The sequence below is a fragment of the Trachemys scripta genome, chromosome 1, assembly GCF_013100865.1.
Source record: "Trachemys scripta elegans isolate TJP31775 chromosome 1, CAS_Tse_1.0, whole genome shotgun sequence".
In the NCBI taxonomy this organism is placed as follows: domain Eukaryota; kingdom Metazoa; phylum Chordata; order Testudines; family Emydidae; genus Trachemys; species Trachemys scripta.
This window is the reverse complement of record NC_048298.1, coordinates 304,597,381-304,613,293: the sequence shown is the minus strand read 5'-3', so window position 1 is coordinate 304,613,293 and position 15,913 is coordinate 304,597,381. Positions and strand designations below refer to the sequence as shown.

The following is a 15,913-nucleotide window of genomic DNA, read 5'->3' as shown; positions in this document are numbered from 1 at the left end:
TCTTATATTAGAACATATATCAGAAGATTTTTAATGACTAGATTGCAGCCAGATCCATCTGCATGGCCACAGACAAGTATCGGAGGGCGGGGAGGGGAGGGGGGGAGAATATCCTGTTGAAATGGAGAGTGTAACTTCGGAGCAGGTCTGCACTAGAGTGCATGCTTTTTGCTTTTTTCATTACGTGTCATTTAAATGTTGAAATTTTAGAATCATCATTATTAAAATATTGTAAAATGTCCTTAAAATGAAAGTACAAGACTGTAGTGGTACATGCCAGCTAAATTTATAATTCAGTAGACTAGACCTTGCCAATTGAATTAAGCAGATACAGAGCCAACCAAAATATGGTCTTTGTGAATTTTTCTTTGTAGTTCTCCTTTCTGTACAATCTACTGAAGGATGTGCTTCCACTCTCCCGCCTTCCTGTTTTGTTTTTCAAGGAAATTGAAAAACCCTGCATTTTCACCACATGTAGTAATTACATATGTGATTCTTAGCAAAACAAGATTTATTAGACTGATTCCTTACACACGGCCATAATTAGGGCTGTATCAGCATTTCCATTATATCCCCCTTATTTTTCAAGGGTTTTAGATTTCAACTGTGGAAGTTCATTCTGGACTGAAATATGGCTTAGAAAATTGTAGCATAAAGAGGTTTTTGTATTTATAAAACATCTGATCACTTAATATCCCAAAATATTACTTCTTTGTTTGCAAATCAATAAAAGCAACAATCAAAAAGCACCTTTTTAATTTTAACATTCCTCTTTCCTCAGAAATCATGTTTTACTGTGATCCTGCCCCAGTGCCCTCTTCCATCCAGGCAAGAGACCTAATAGCTCTTTTCCATGTCTAGTTTCTGTAATCCTGTGATTTAACACAAATGGGATTCTGTCAGAATCCTGACTTTTCCAGAACTGGTGTGTTTGAATCCCACCGGTTATGCTGATTGACCTCTGCAGATGTGCCTGAGGCCATAGTAAGCTGTTGATAGGGGAGGAGCTGCTTTCTTGCTGGCAACCAGACTTTTCCAGTCACTCTATTCCCATCCTTTAAATTCTAGTGTTATCTAGATTTGGCTGAATTGGGTTTGTTGGGTTGAACACCTGTTAGGATTGTTTGATGGTTAGATGATAGAGCACATCAACCCTTTCTTAAATGCATAGCATTATACAGGACTTTATGTCTGGAGTTGTGAAGGAATTTTTCCTCATGGCAGATTAGCTTTTTTTTTTTTTTTCTTTTTTTTTTTTAAGGAATGAATTTTTTCCTCCTCTGGAGTATTTTGCAAGAATCATTTGGTAACAACTGCAGTTTACCTTTCCTTCTCATCATTTGTGGTTTGCTTTCATTGTATAGGTGATGCAATGGCCATCAGTTTAGGTCATGCAAGGGTTCTCAAGGCATTATCTTCACCCATGCATTTAAGCCAGGGAGCCTCATTCTCTTCAGTGGAGAATATACTGTACATGTACATGTATTGCACCTTTTATCAAATAAATTCAAAGCACTTTACATAGTTGTAATATAGGTGGGTTTGAAGTCTCTTTCTCAGTATTGCCAACCCCAAATGTTCAAAAATTATAAGTCAGGGTCATCAAAAATAATGAGATTGGCTTTAAAATCATGAGATTATATAAAATAATAGATCTGATGTTCTTTTTATTTATCTTCTGCTTTTTGAGCCTTTAAAGATCACATTTTGAAGCTTTCTCCATAGCCATGAGGGCTAGAAACTCACTTTTTCTTTAAGAATAAGGCTGAAAACATTACATATCACTTGACTCCAGGAGCTGAGGCTTTAAGGAAAACAATAATTATCATGAGACTCATGGCAAAATCTTGAGAGTTGGGAACACTGTGAGTTTCTGCAGACAAAGACATAAAGGTGCCTGTGTGGCTTCCAGCTCTTCAGCCCGTGCTAGGATTGCAAGGACTGAGAGTTTTGTTTTGTTTTTGTTTTTTATTTAACTGTTTGACTTTTGAAAGACTTAATAAAGATGCTGTCAGTAGCTTCTGGGAGTGGTGGTTGTAGTTGTTGTTGTTAAAAACAATGTATATAATATTGTAAATTCAAATTTTTTCATGAGTCTCACATTATTTGGTGATGTTCGTAAAACTTTATCTTCTGGAGTCTATAATTAAATGCCTTTTTTAAGATACATTTTTAGCCCATATGGGTTTGGAGAAAAGTTAGAAAATTTGAACACTAACAGCTCAAAAACCAAAAGACAAATAAAAAGACCCATAATTTATTCTTTTTTTTAAATCTCATAATTTTAAGCTACTATCTATCTGCAAGGTACTACCAGAAATATTTTAATATGAAAAGTCTGTAAAATTATTGTAAAGTTTCCTTTCCCTGTTATTACTAATGTCAAGGTATTTGTTAGAAAAAAGGATACTATAATCATTCAGTGATTTTCTGATCTAGTATATGTGACATCAGTTGCTTCCATAGTAGAAACTGTAAAATCCTGAAATAAGTTAGGAAAGAGAAGATGCTGTTTTATAAAGTATTTGTTTATATACATAAATCAAAGTAATCAGGAATGATAGGAAAAGATGTATGTATATTAAATGTACATGATAATAGCTTAATTCGATTTTAAGCAAATTCTATAAACATAAGCTGAAAATATTTCAGTAAATTGAACTGCATTGCTAAGCATTGCCTGTATGAAACTGATACTGATTACTTGTAATCCTCTTTTATCTGTCTTCCTAATGTGTTTATCCATGAACTTATTTAATAAAGAACACAGAACTTCTAAGCAAATCCATTTGAAAGTATTTAACAAGAAATATTTACTCAGAAATAACATATGTATAATATAATAAATGTATAGATTGTGTTACACACCAAAATTGAAATGTCAACTAATCTTAAAAAAATTGAGTTGCATTCTGTTTGCTTCACGAATGTCCAGTACAAGATTCTCCTGCTATTGATGGGGCTTGTCTGGCATTCAAAAGGTTAAAGCGAGTCGGTAATGTATAGGGCAGGAGCCCAAGTTTCATATCTTTGTTCTAACTCCCAGCTGGCAATCCTGTCTGCTAATCCCAGTGGAAACTTCAGTTTGAAATACAAAACTATTTTTGAGCTTGTGTATCCTTCCCCACAGATGTTTGGGGCCTTAATGACGTGTTTCTTTTATGATTCCTTTTAAATTCTTGGGACTGAAGTCTAGAAGCCTCACTATGCACTGAATCTTTAAATATCCATTTTTAAAACCATGTATTGTTTAAATAAATAAATAGAGCTGTGTGTGACCAAATATACTTTGAAAGCCTCTCTATATAATTTTATTTTTGCTATATAAAAGCCCATTTTAGGAAGTTCATTCTTTTCTTTGGTTAAGAATTTCTTTGGCATACAGCAGGACTTTGTAATTACAGTATGCATTTCTAATTTATGTTCATATATAAAAATATAGCAGCATGCAAATATTTTAGTTTTGAATCTTGAAACAAGTGAATACAGTTACAAAATGAAATGCTCTATTTAACTACCAAGTATGAGAATTTCAATAATTTCTTCTAAATAGCTTACCTGTTTCTGTTTCTAGTAGTGACTTGTGCCACCTTTCATCTCATATTATAATTAGTATTCCTCCTTGCCAGAGGCACTCTGAATGTTTGTTTTAGGTACTGTGTGTCTGCAAGAAATTTAACTTAATCATTGCTCTTTAATGGTGGAGATGGTTGACTCAATTACACTAGCTTTAAATGAACTTGAAATTCCTCAGTTACAGAGAAGAGGCCAATGATTGACCTGTATTGAATAAGTATCAGTGCCTGTGTTCTTTCTTGTATGATTACTTATTAACCTATCTTACCCTTCAATCCACCTACAGAATTCATATTCATTCATGAATGCAATTGCTTTGATTGTAAAATACAGTATTTGTTTTTAATTTGTGAGCAATCTTACACTAGCTAAAAGTCATTTAAAAAAAACGGATTGCTGGTATTGGCTCTACATGCTTATTATTTAGTTTGGCTTTCACGTTGATCAGATTTAACTATACCATGAATCGCAATAAATTAGAGAGATTTTTTTCAGTAGAATTTTGATGTGTAGTGTTTTATTTGGGGTTATCTGGAAAAATATCTGGTCAGAATGCAGTAGTTAAGGATGTGTGCAGTTTTTTTTAACAATTCCTAATTTCAGAACTTTGACTCATTGAAAAGATTGTGATATAATTTTTCAATTCTATGGTTAGCCTGAGAGTATTAGTTTTAACCAACCACATATAAAGGCCTCATTTACAATAAGGAAATTAAGGAAATTAAGGGGTAGGTTTAGCAGATAAGGGGTAGGTTTAGCAGATAAAATAAAAAAAGAACAAGTTAAAAATCACTTAGAAAAGTTAGATGCCGGCAAGTCACCAGGGCCTGATGAAATGCATCTAGAATACTCAAGGAGCTAATACAGGAGGTATCTGAGCCTCTAGCTATTATCTTTGGAAAATCATGGGAGACGGGAGAGATTCCAGAAGACTGGAAAAGGGCAAATATAGTGCCCATCTATAAAAAGGGAAATAAAAACAACCCAGGAAACTACAGCCCAGTTAGTTTAACTTCTGTGCCAGGGAAGATAATGGAGCAAGTAGTTAAGGAAATCATCTGCAAACACTTGGAAGGTGGTAAGGTGATAGGGAACAGCCAGCATGGATTTGTAAAGAACAAATCGTGTCAAACCAATCTGATAGCTTTCTTTGATAGGATAACGAGTCTTGCGGATAAGGGAGAAGCTGTGGATGTGGTATACCTAGACTTTAGTAAGACATTTGATACGGTCTCGCATGATATTCTTATCGATAAACTAGGCAAATACAATTTAGATGGGGCTACTATAAGGTGGGTGCATAACTGGCTGGATAACCGTACTCAGAGAGTTGTTATTAATGGTTCCCAATCCTGCTGGAAAGGCATAACGAGTGGGGTTCCCCAGGGGTCTGTTTTGGGACCGACTCTGTTCAATATCTTCATAACGACTTAGTTATTGGCATAGAAAGTACGCTTATTAAGTTTGCGGATGATACCAAACTGGGAGGGATTGCAAGTGCTTTGGAGGACAGGGTCATAATTCAAAATGATCTGGACAAATTGGAGAAATGGTCTGAGTTACACAGGATGAAGTTTAACAAAGACAAATGCAAAGTGCTCCACTTAGGAAGAAAAAATCAGTTTCACACATACAGAATGGGAAGAGATTGTCTAGGAAGGAGTATGGCAGAAAGGGATCTAGGAGTTATAGTGGACCACAAGCTAAATATGGGTCAACAGTGTGATGCTGTTGCAAAAAAAAGCAAATGTGATTCTGGGATGTATTAACAGGTGTGTTGTGAGCAAGACACGAGAAGTCATTCTTCCGCTCTACTCTGCTCTGGTTAGGCCTCAGCTGGAGTATTGTGTCCAGTTCTGGGCACCGCATTTCAAGAAAGATGTGGATAAATTGGAAAGGGTCCAGAGAAGAGCAACAAGAATGATTAAAGGTCTTGAGAACATGACCTATGAAGGAAGGCTGAAAGAATTGGGTTTGTTTAGTTTGGAAAAGAGAAGACTGAGAGGGGACATGATAGCAGTTTTCAGGTATCTAAAAGGGTGTCATAAGGAGGAGGGAGAAAACTTGTTCACCTTAGCCTCTAAGGATAGAACAAGAAGCAATGGGCTTAAACTGCAGCAAGGGAGGTCTAGGTTGGACATTAGGAAAAAGTTCCTAACTTTCAGGGTGGTTAAACACTGGAATAAACTGCCTAGGGAGGTTGTGGAATCTCCATCTCTGGAGATATTTAAGAGTAGGTTAGATAAATGTCTATCAGGGATGGTCTAGACAGTATTTGGTCCTGCCATGAGGGCAGGGGACTGGACTCGATGCCCTCTCGAGGTCCCTTCCAGTCCTAGAATCTATGAATCTATGAAACATTTTCAACCATTGATAATATCAGTTCATCTCCACCTGTATTAGTAATATGGGCAGTCTCAGCCCGGTTGAGTTGACAGCTGCAACTGGCTTTTTAAGCACAGTAGGTCCAATTTATCATCATTTATACCACTGCAAACTGAATGCAGAATTATGCCAATCAATATGGTATTGGTGACTGCACAAGAGGTGGAACAACAATGAATCAGTCTATGTTTCTGCTAGACTTGCTGTTTAAAATGCCATTGGCAGTCAGAGTCCCAATATTGCTAACATGGTGTAAAGTAGAAAGGGACAAAAAGGGATAGGTATTAATGTGACAAATAGGGAGCCAGAAAATACTGATTTCAAATGTCAGCTCTGACGCTGATTCACTGTCTGGTATAGGGTTAGTCACTTCACTTCTCTGCCTCAGTTTCTTGAGCTGTAAAGTGAAGATAATGCTTAACTACTTTAGTGGACTGTTGTGTGGATTACTTAGTTTTTTAATCTCTATTGATACGATATTCTGATTATGTATATTAAGCTTAAACTGTTTGCATTATTAGCTTCTTACTGTAAAGAATATATAATAAAAGCAGAGCTCTTTCTTTAGTAGTCAATACCATGAGTAAGCTTGCATAAACAGGTGAGCCCTATTTTGTGTCCTGAAGATTGGACCCGCGGTAAGTACCTTTAAGTTCGAACTAAGATACTTCGACTTCAGCTATGGTATTCACGTAGCTGAAGTTGCGTATCTTAGTTCGAACTGGGGGCTTAGTGTGGACCAGCCCATAGAAATATAGGCCTGGAAGAGACCTTGAGAAGTAATATCAAGTCCAGCCCCCTGTGCTGTGCAGGACCAAACAAATCTATACCATCCCTGGCAGGTGTTTGTCCAACCTGCTTTTAATAACCTCCTATTATGGGGATTCCACAGCCTCCTTTGGAATCCTACTCCAGAGCTTAAATACCCTTATATTTAGTTAGTTTTTTGTAATATCTAACCTAAATCTCTTTTACTGCACATTACTGCTTGTCCTACCTTCAATGGACATGGAGAACAATTGATCACCTCTTCTTTATAAGAGCCATTAACTTATTTGAACACTGTTATCAGGTTTCCCTTCAGTCTTCTTTTCTCAAGATTAAACATGCCCAGTTTTAAACCTTTCTTCATACGTCAGGTTTTATGAACCTTTTTATCACTTTTGTTGGTCTCCTCTGGACTCTCTCCAATTGTCTACATCTTTCCTAAAGTGTGGTGCTCAAAATTGGACACAGTACTCCAGGTCAGGCCTCACCAGTCCCGAGTTCTGCGAGATAATTACCTCCCATGTCTTATATACTACACTCTTCTTAATAAACCCCAGAATAATATCAGCCTTTTCACAGCTGCATAACATTGTTGACTCTCATTCAATTTATGAGAAACTGCTGAGCTCCAGTTCATTTGCAAATTTGACACCATCAGATCAGGATTAAACAAAGACTGTGAATGGCTATCCAACTACAGAAACAGTTTCTCCTCCCTTGGTGTTCACACCTCAACTGCTAGCAGAGCACCTCACCCTCCCTGATTGAACTAACCTCGTTATCTCCACACTGATATATACCTGCCTCTAGAGATTTCCATTACTTGCATCTGAAGAAGTGAGGTTCTTACCCACGAAAGCTTATGCTCCCAATACTTCTGTTAGTCTCAAAGGTGCCACAGGACCCTCTGTTGCTTCATTCAATTTATTATCCACTATAATCCCCAAATCCTTTTCAGCAATACTACCACCTAGCCATTTATTCTCCATTTTGAAGTTGTGCATTTGATTTCAGACCAATTCTCCAATTTGTCAAGGTTGCTTTGAATTTTAATTCTGTCTTCCAAAGTGCTTGCAACCCCTACGAGCTTGGTGTCACCTGCAGATTTTATAAGCCTACTCTCCACTCCATTATCCAAATCATTAATGAAAATATTGAATAGTATCAGACCCAGGATTGATCCCTGCGGGACCTTGCTAGATAATTCCCTCCCAGTTTGACAGCAAACCATTGAGAACTACTCATTGAATACAGTCGCTCAACAAATTATGCCCCACTTTATAGTTATTTCATCTACACCATATTTCTCTAGTTTGCTTATAAGAATGTCATGTGGGACTGTTTCAAAGGCTTACTAAAATCAAGATTTATCACATATACTGCCTCCTCCCTATCCACTTGTGCAGTAACCCTGTCAAAGAAAGAAATCAGATTGATTTGGCATCATTTGTTCTTGACAAATCCATGCTGGCTATTCCTTAAAACTCTATTATCCTCCAGGTCCTTACAAATTGGGGAGGGGGGTTGGGTTTTTGGGTTTTTTTTTTTTTTTTTTTTAATAATTTGTTCTTTCCAGGTATTGAAGTTACTCTGACTGGTCTACAATTCCCTGAGTCCTCTTTGTTCTCATTTTTAAAGATAGGTTCAGTGTTTGCCCTTCAGTCTTCTGGGTCTTCACCCATCCTCCACGAGTTCTCAAAGCTAATTGTTAATGGTTCTGTGATTGCTCCTTGATTACAGTAATATTGTGTTGAGTATCTGGTCACCATTAACCTTATTATTGAAGACTGAAGCAAAATAGGCATTAAACACCTCTGCTTTCTTGATGTAATCAGTTATTAGCTCTCCTTCCCCACTAAGTAGAGGACCTATACTTTCCTTCATCTTTCTCTTGCTCCTAATGTATTTAAAGAACCTATTCTTATTGCTTTTGATGTCCCTTGCTAAATGAAACTCACTTTGTGCTTTAGGCTTTCTGATTTTGTTTCTATATGCTTGTGCTATTATTTTGTACTCCTCTGTCAGGGTTCCCTCCCCACTCTGAATTTTAGGGTACAGACGTGGGGACCTGCATGAAGACCCCCTAAGCTTATTTCTACCAGTTTAGGTTAAAAACTTCCCAAGGCACAAATCCTTCCTTGTACCTTGGATTAGGTAACGCTGCCACCACCAAGTGATTTAAACAAACATTTAGGGAGGGTCACTTGGAGCCCTACCTTCCCCAAATATCCCCCCAAGCTCCTACACCCCTTTTCCTGGGCAGGCTTGAGAATAATATCCTCACTAATTGGTACAGATGAACATAGACCCAAACCCTTGGATCTTAAAACAATGAAAAATCAATCAGGTTCTTAAAAGAAGAATTTTAATTAAAGAAAAGGTAAAAGAATTACCTCTGTAAAATCGGGATGGTAAGTACTTTACAGAATAACAAAAGACTCAAGAACACAGAGGATCTTCCCTCTAGGCAAAACTTTAAAGTTACCAAACCAGGTATAAACCACCCTCTTAGACAAAGGAAATCACAAGCCAAAATAAAAGTAAGCTAATGCATTCCTTCGCTAGTACTTACTAATACTAATGGAGTTGGATTGCTTGCTTTCTTGATCTGTCTCCGGCAAGCACACAGAACAGACAGACAAAGAACAGACATAACAAAGCCTTTTCCCCTTCCCAGATTTGAAAGTATCTTGTCCCCTTATTGGTCCTTTTGGTCAGGTGCCAGCTAACTACCTGAGCTTCTTAACCCTTTACAAGTAAAAGGATTTTGTGCCTCTGGCCAGGCGGGATTTTATAATACTATATACAGAAAGGTGGTTACCCTTCCCTTTATATTTATGACATCCTCCTTAGCAATTTGTCTACGTTTCAACTTTTTTTATAATTCCTTATTGATTTTCAGGCCATTAAAAAGTTCCTGGTAGAGCCATATTGGCCTTTTACTATTCTTCCTTAGATTCATCAGCTCTCAGGCCTCTGAATCCACAAGATAAAAAGTAAAAAATTTGGCAACCAAAGGAGGAACAGGTACATGCATGTCTGAGATCAATAGGGACGTGTTATATGGTAGCAGCCATTTTATGTGTTTGTGTTTATTCTTACATTCAAATTCATGTGAAGATAAATCTGAAACTTGCTGGATTCATGTATCCTATATTTGCTTTATTCTCTTAACTCAGAAGTAACTGATCTATCTCTTGAATTTTCATGTGATCGTTCCTCACACTGTCTAACTTTTGTCTTAAAAAATTAAATGCCTCATACAGGATTATTTTGATCATTCTTTTTTAATTAGTCTAATCTTACAAATAATCTAGTTTTGCCTATCTGGAGAATTTCAGCTAGCATGGAAAGAAATCTTAATTCAGATGCTGCCCAAGAAGAGGGAGGACCTGTTTGCTCAATAATTGTACTGAATCCAATTATCAGCGATGGAATGTTTTGGCAGGGAAATTCCAGCTTTCTGTAGGAGCTAAATTATTTGAACACCACAAGAGTTTCATTTTGATCTGAGTCAATAAAGACAAAAAAAATCTGGGGAGGCAAAAGGCCATAGCTACAGCTGACATTCAGATTCATCAGTCATATTTATAGATACAATAAAATAGCTGTTGTACAAAGCTATCTAGATGGAGAGTGGACAAAAATTAAGAGTAAACCATTACTTTCAAGAAAGTGTAGTGTATTAAAGCAAATATCCTGTTAATAGACAGAAGTGAGGAAACTAAACAACACCTTTACTATCTTCAGTGGTTGCAAAAAATGTTTAAAGCAATACAATAAAAGCACAGGTCCCTTTTCAAAGTATGTTTGCCTCTTTGCATGATGAGTACTGCATAGAACATTAGTGATAGTTAATAATCTAATTGTTGCAACCCTTTGCAGTAACAATGTTGAGCTGCAGTTTTGCAACTCTTATGAGTAATCTTTCTGGGCTCATTCATGAGCCATCCTATGTGTCCATGCAAGCTTTGGTTCCATCCCTCCCTTCCATATGCCAGCCAGTACAGTTGAGCCAGTACAAAGGAGGAAATAGCTGTGTCAGGAAAGGGCTGGCACATCAAGTTGCCAATCTAGCCCTCTGATGCAAGCAACCCTCTTGATTTTGTATGAGGATTACTCAAGTAAGGAATACAGAATCAGGCCCATCTATCATGTACCGTTCTAGTTAGCTTATACTGTATCCTTTTGTTTTTGCAGAAAAATCTTTTCTAATTAAAACCGTAACAAATGTGTACATTTTTATCAACCAAAATAAATATTTGTGATTTCTGAAGGCTTTTCAATCTATTGTTTTGTAAGAACTTTGAATCTTATTAGTCTGCACACACATGATAATACAAGCATGCATTGTAGAAATATATATGGGCATACAGACCTCTATGAAATTAGAACTTTGAAGTACAGGATCTGAATCTGTTATCCTACTATGAAATAGAGAATTCAAGGAAAAGGTGAATATTCTGAAATTTGAGTGTGGAGTGTGATCCTCTGATTTCTATCTTGGCTGCAGCCAAATTTTAAATGGTTAATATTCAACCTATTCTAATACAGTCAATATTTTAAATAGTTAAACTAAACACTAGTAAACATAAATTTCCTAATATCAGAGTACAAGAAATAGAGTAAGATTCACAAGCTTTTCAAAGGAAGAAGTTATTGGATACCTTGAATACATTTTGGAAAGGATTTACATAAGCTTTAAGGCTATTGTTCATATTTGGATCTGAACAGAAAACCATCCTTGTTGAAAATATTCAATCCTTGTTCATAAAAAAGTTTTGGGAAAAGAATTTGGCCCAAAGTACAAATCAAACCCAAATATGAAGTAAAAAAAATAACTTGTTCTGCTCTGCATGGCATCCTGCCAAGTCCTTGTGCAAACATGACATGACTTTGATTCAAGGGATGGCAGCCCTGCAACAAAATGAAGGAAATATGGTGATCCTTGAAAAAAATAGATGGGCAGTAAACGTCCTCAGATGTCAGAAGATGCAAAATGAGCTCCTAGAAACAAAAAATCCCAAACAAGTCATTGCTGCCAACATTATACCCACATTAACAATTATATATTCTCTTTGCCACTGGATTTTTCTGGATGTTCCAGATTTACATGTGGAAAGGCATATTTTTGTGTCCTATTTCAGTTTAGGTAGGGTTAAGTATATAAAGCCTTTTAAAAAAATCTTTTAATATTCAAATGGCACCCAAGAAGATGCTGTTTCCTATCAGTACACTGACTCTGTCAACAATTGGAGTCATTTAAAAATATGTATTGTGGTAGAAGTGGGCTTGAAAAAGAAGAAATTAAGTTCTAAAGCTTTCTATTTATAAACAAGTATTGCAAGATTTCTCAACAAATGATCAATATGTGTATAATTGTATTTCCACCCTCCACCCCCAAGGGTTCTTGATACATTTCTTTGAAAAACTGTGTGGGGCACCAACTTGGAAACAAAATGCTTCAAAGTCAGCAGTTGGAGCATATTTGAAAAATGTGGTTTGACATGATGAACTTTTGGATCTAGTCCATGCACGCAAATGGCTGTCCTTTTGCAGATGTTAGGAGACAGTCTTTCCAGTGTTTACCACAGTCTCTGGTCATGTTTAATAACGTTTCTTACCTCTTACTCAAAAATCAGGAGAAAGCAGTCAATCTTTTATTTGTGGGAAGATTCAGAAATATGATCAGGATTATTTCTTTTTTCCAAAGATGTTATCTCTTTATTGTACTTGTAATGTCTTATCAATTTTGTGTTTTTTCTGTATGGTGGAGAGTAGGGCAGGAGAGCTTGGAGGGGTGTTGTTTGTTTTGTTTGTTCTCCTTTTAAATGAGCATACTCATGTTTTAAACATTTGCAAATTGAATTCTTTTCAAACTAAAGTTATTAGCACTCATTTGAACCAAATATAGAATGGACAGCTAAAGTGGAAACTTCTATTTATAGTCATTCTAATGTTTCTGTCTTGATCAGCAACACCCTTATTATTCTAATATGTGGGCTAAGATATTTGAATTCATTTTTATCTCTAGTCTATGCAGGGTTTTAACCTAAACATTAAGATGTAGCACATCACGCACTGTGCCATTTTGCTCTAAATGAAGCCATAATTAACATTGTTTTAATCAATACAATTCCTACTAGTTAACAATGATTTGACTCAATATGTATCTGACTAATGGAATACATTGCATAGAATTCTGAAACTTAGTACCCTTGGTGCTGACATCCCTCGGCCCACACTGCTTCCCGCAGCCCCCATTGGCCTGGAGTGGCAAACCACGGCCAGTAGGAGCCGCGATCAGCCGAACCTGTGGACGCAGCATGTAAACAAACCAGCCCGGCCCGCCAGGGGGCTTACCCTGGCAAGCCGCGTGCCAAAGGTTGCTGATCCCTGTCCTAGAATATACTGGAACTCAGAGTTTGAAAACTAAATGCAATATTTTTTTTCTGAAATAAAGTGCCTTTTTAAAGTTTATTTTTAACAATGTACAACATTGTGTTCTTTCCAGAATCTCACTGTAGGGTCTTCCCTCCCCCTCCCCCGGTTATTGTTTTTTAACAGCATATTGGCACCAGTTCAGCAAAGCACTTAAGTATGTGCTTAATTTTAAGCATGTGATTAAATTCATCTCTATCCCAGAAAACATTTAAGCATGTACTTAAGTCCTATAACTTAAAGGTAATCACATGCTTCAGTGGTTCACTTAATCTGGGCCAATAAGTTTGTGGGTCTCAAATAAGTGTGTAAGTACATAAGAATGGCCATATTGGGTCAGACCAATGGTCCATCTAGCCCAGTATCCTGTCTTCTGACAGTGGCCAATGCTAGATGCTTCAGAGGGAATGAACAGAACAAAGCAATCAGAGGATAGGGTCACATCCTTGACCATCTTGGCTAATAGACATTGATGGACTTGTTCTCCATGAATTTATCTAATTCTTTATGGAATACAGGTATAGTTTTGGTCTTCACAACATTCCCCAGCAATGAATTCCACAGATTAACTGTATGTTGTGTGAAGAAGTACTTCCTTTTGTTTTAAACCTGCTGCCTATTAATTTCATTGGGTGACCCCTGGTTCCTGTGTCATGTGAAAGGCTAAATAACACTTCCTAATTCACTTTCTCCACACCGTTCATGATTTTATCATATCCCCACTTAGTCATCTCTTTTCCATGATGAATAGTCCCTATCTTTTTAATCTCTCCTCATATGAAAGCTGTTCCATACCCGTAATCATTTTTGTTGCCCTTCTCTGTACCTTTTCCATTTCTAATATATCATTTTTGCACACAGTATTCAAGATGTGGGTGTACCATGGATTTATATAGTAGTATTATGATATTTTCTGTCTTATTATCCTAATGGTTCCTAACATTCTGTAACCCTGCTCTAAACTAATGAAGGGAAATGCCTTTATCCTATCATCTGAAATCTAAACAATAGGTAGACCATGTGCCATAATAATAAAAAATAATGTGATTTCAGTACAAGGAAAAAGTTTCAACATATACAATCAGTAAGCATGGAAAATTCATGGAGTAGTATTCCTTTAACATCTTCATAGACATGAGTTTTGAGACATCACTTTAAAAAAAAAACTGTTATCTTTTGGCAAGACACAGTGGTACAAGAAAGACCCACATTTTATCTTATACCCTAGCTTGCATAGGGATCCCCTAGCATGGACCCTGTTCCTCTGCAGAGCCCCACTGATTATAGTGAGACTTTGCATGAGTACACAGATTCATACTTGCAGCTCCTAATGCAGCCTCAAGGCCTACTAGAATGTTGTAATTATATTAAAACAATTAATTTCCAGACTTTCAATAGCTAATCCTCCACTAAAAGCCTTACCTCTGTTCCAGGACACCTGAGCTGATCCCCTCTTCACTCTGGCCAAATCCCCTCTCCTTCCCTGACATAGCACTCGCTACAAGTCTCCTGAAGCCCCAAGGAAATGATCACTCCTTAAGGAATTTTTAAAACTTGCGATTAACCATTTGCCTAGAGGTCAATGCTTTCTTAGTCAAAAAGCATGTTCTCTGCAGACTTGCAGTTGGTCAGAATGAACATAATATTTAATAGTAATACCAATTTGTTTTGTGGCCAATACAATTGTTAATATGACTGGTCTAAGAGGGTCTGGGATTTTTTTTTTTAAATACTTGGTGTCCAGAAACCCTACTGATGTGTACATTGGAAATACTATACTCAGGCCATGTCTACACTACAGGTGCTACATTGATATGCCGTGTAGATGCTTCCTACAGTGATGGAAGGGGTAGATAATCCACCTTCTTAAGCAGCAGTAGCTTGGTTGGCAGAAGCAATTTCCATTGAACTAGCCATATTTACTCCTGAGGGTTAGATTGGCATAACTATGGTGCTCAGGGGTATGAAAAACTCACACCCCTGAGTACCAGAGCTATGTTGACCTAACTTTTAAGTGTAGATCAGGCCTTGGTCTAGAAAAATGTATTTTAAAAGTAATATGCTTTGATAGTTCAAACAATCTAAGGATCCTGTTCTCTCTTATTATCATGTTGCAAACTTAGGATAACAACCTATTACATGTAAGACTTGATTAGTGATTTTATCGTATTCTGGCAGGCCTTGATCTCCCAACTGAAAATTATTACTATGGATCATTTCTCAGGAAATTATAGTCTTTCAGTTTTAACCAAGGATGTTTTCAGGACTAGGCATATTCTACATGTTTTCATAAGTTAATAAAATGTGGTTTGTTGGGCTTTCTAAAAACTTGCAGTCAGATAAAAGCTCAAAGGTCTGTTTTTTTCCTCATGAAAGTTTATGGAATTAATGTAGATTCCAGTGTGCACTGAAACTGATAAGCTGATCTGAACTGAGCCACTCACTGTAAGAAAGCTTTTTTAAGCAGTTATAAGAAAGCATTTAATAAAAAATGAAAACAATAATTGGCACATCCTCAATATATAAGATACCTCCCATAACTGCAATTGGACCTCTTTGACACTAGTCAACTCCTATTTTCTTTGCCATGTAAAAATAGTCATTTTCCCCCAAACCAAAAGGATGGCAGAAATTGTGGCTGTATGGTGGCTATAAGAGTTGTCATCTGTGTATAACAAACCATCACTATGTGTACATAAAGTCCCATCACAGTTGAAAATCCGGAGTTTGATCCTTCTGACAG

General features: G+C 36.9%; 1 protein-coding gene across 6 annotated transcripts in view; it reads left to right on the top strand.

Annotated features, from left to right (window-relative positions):
• The window catches only part of TNFRSF19 (TNF receptor superfamily member 19), a 116,381-nt gene that overhangs the window by 87,225 nt on the left and 13,243 nt on the right, over positions 1-15,913 (top strand). The window lies entirely within an intron of this gene.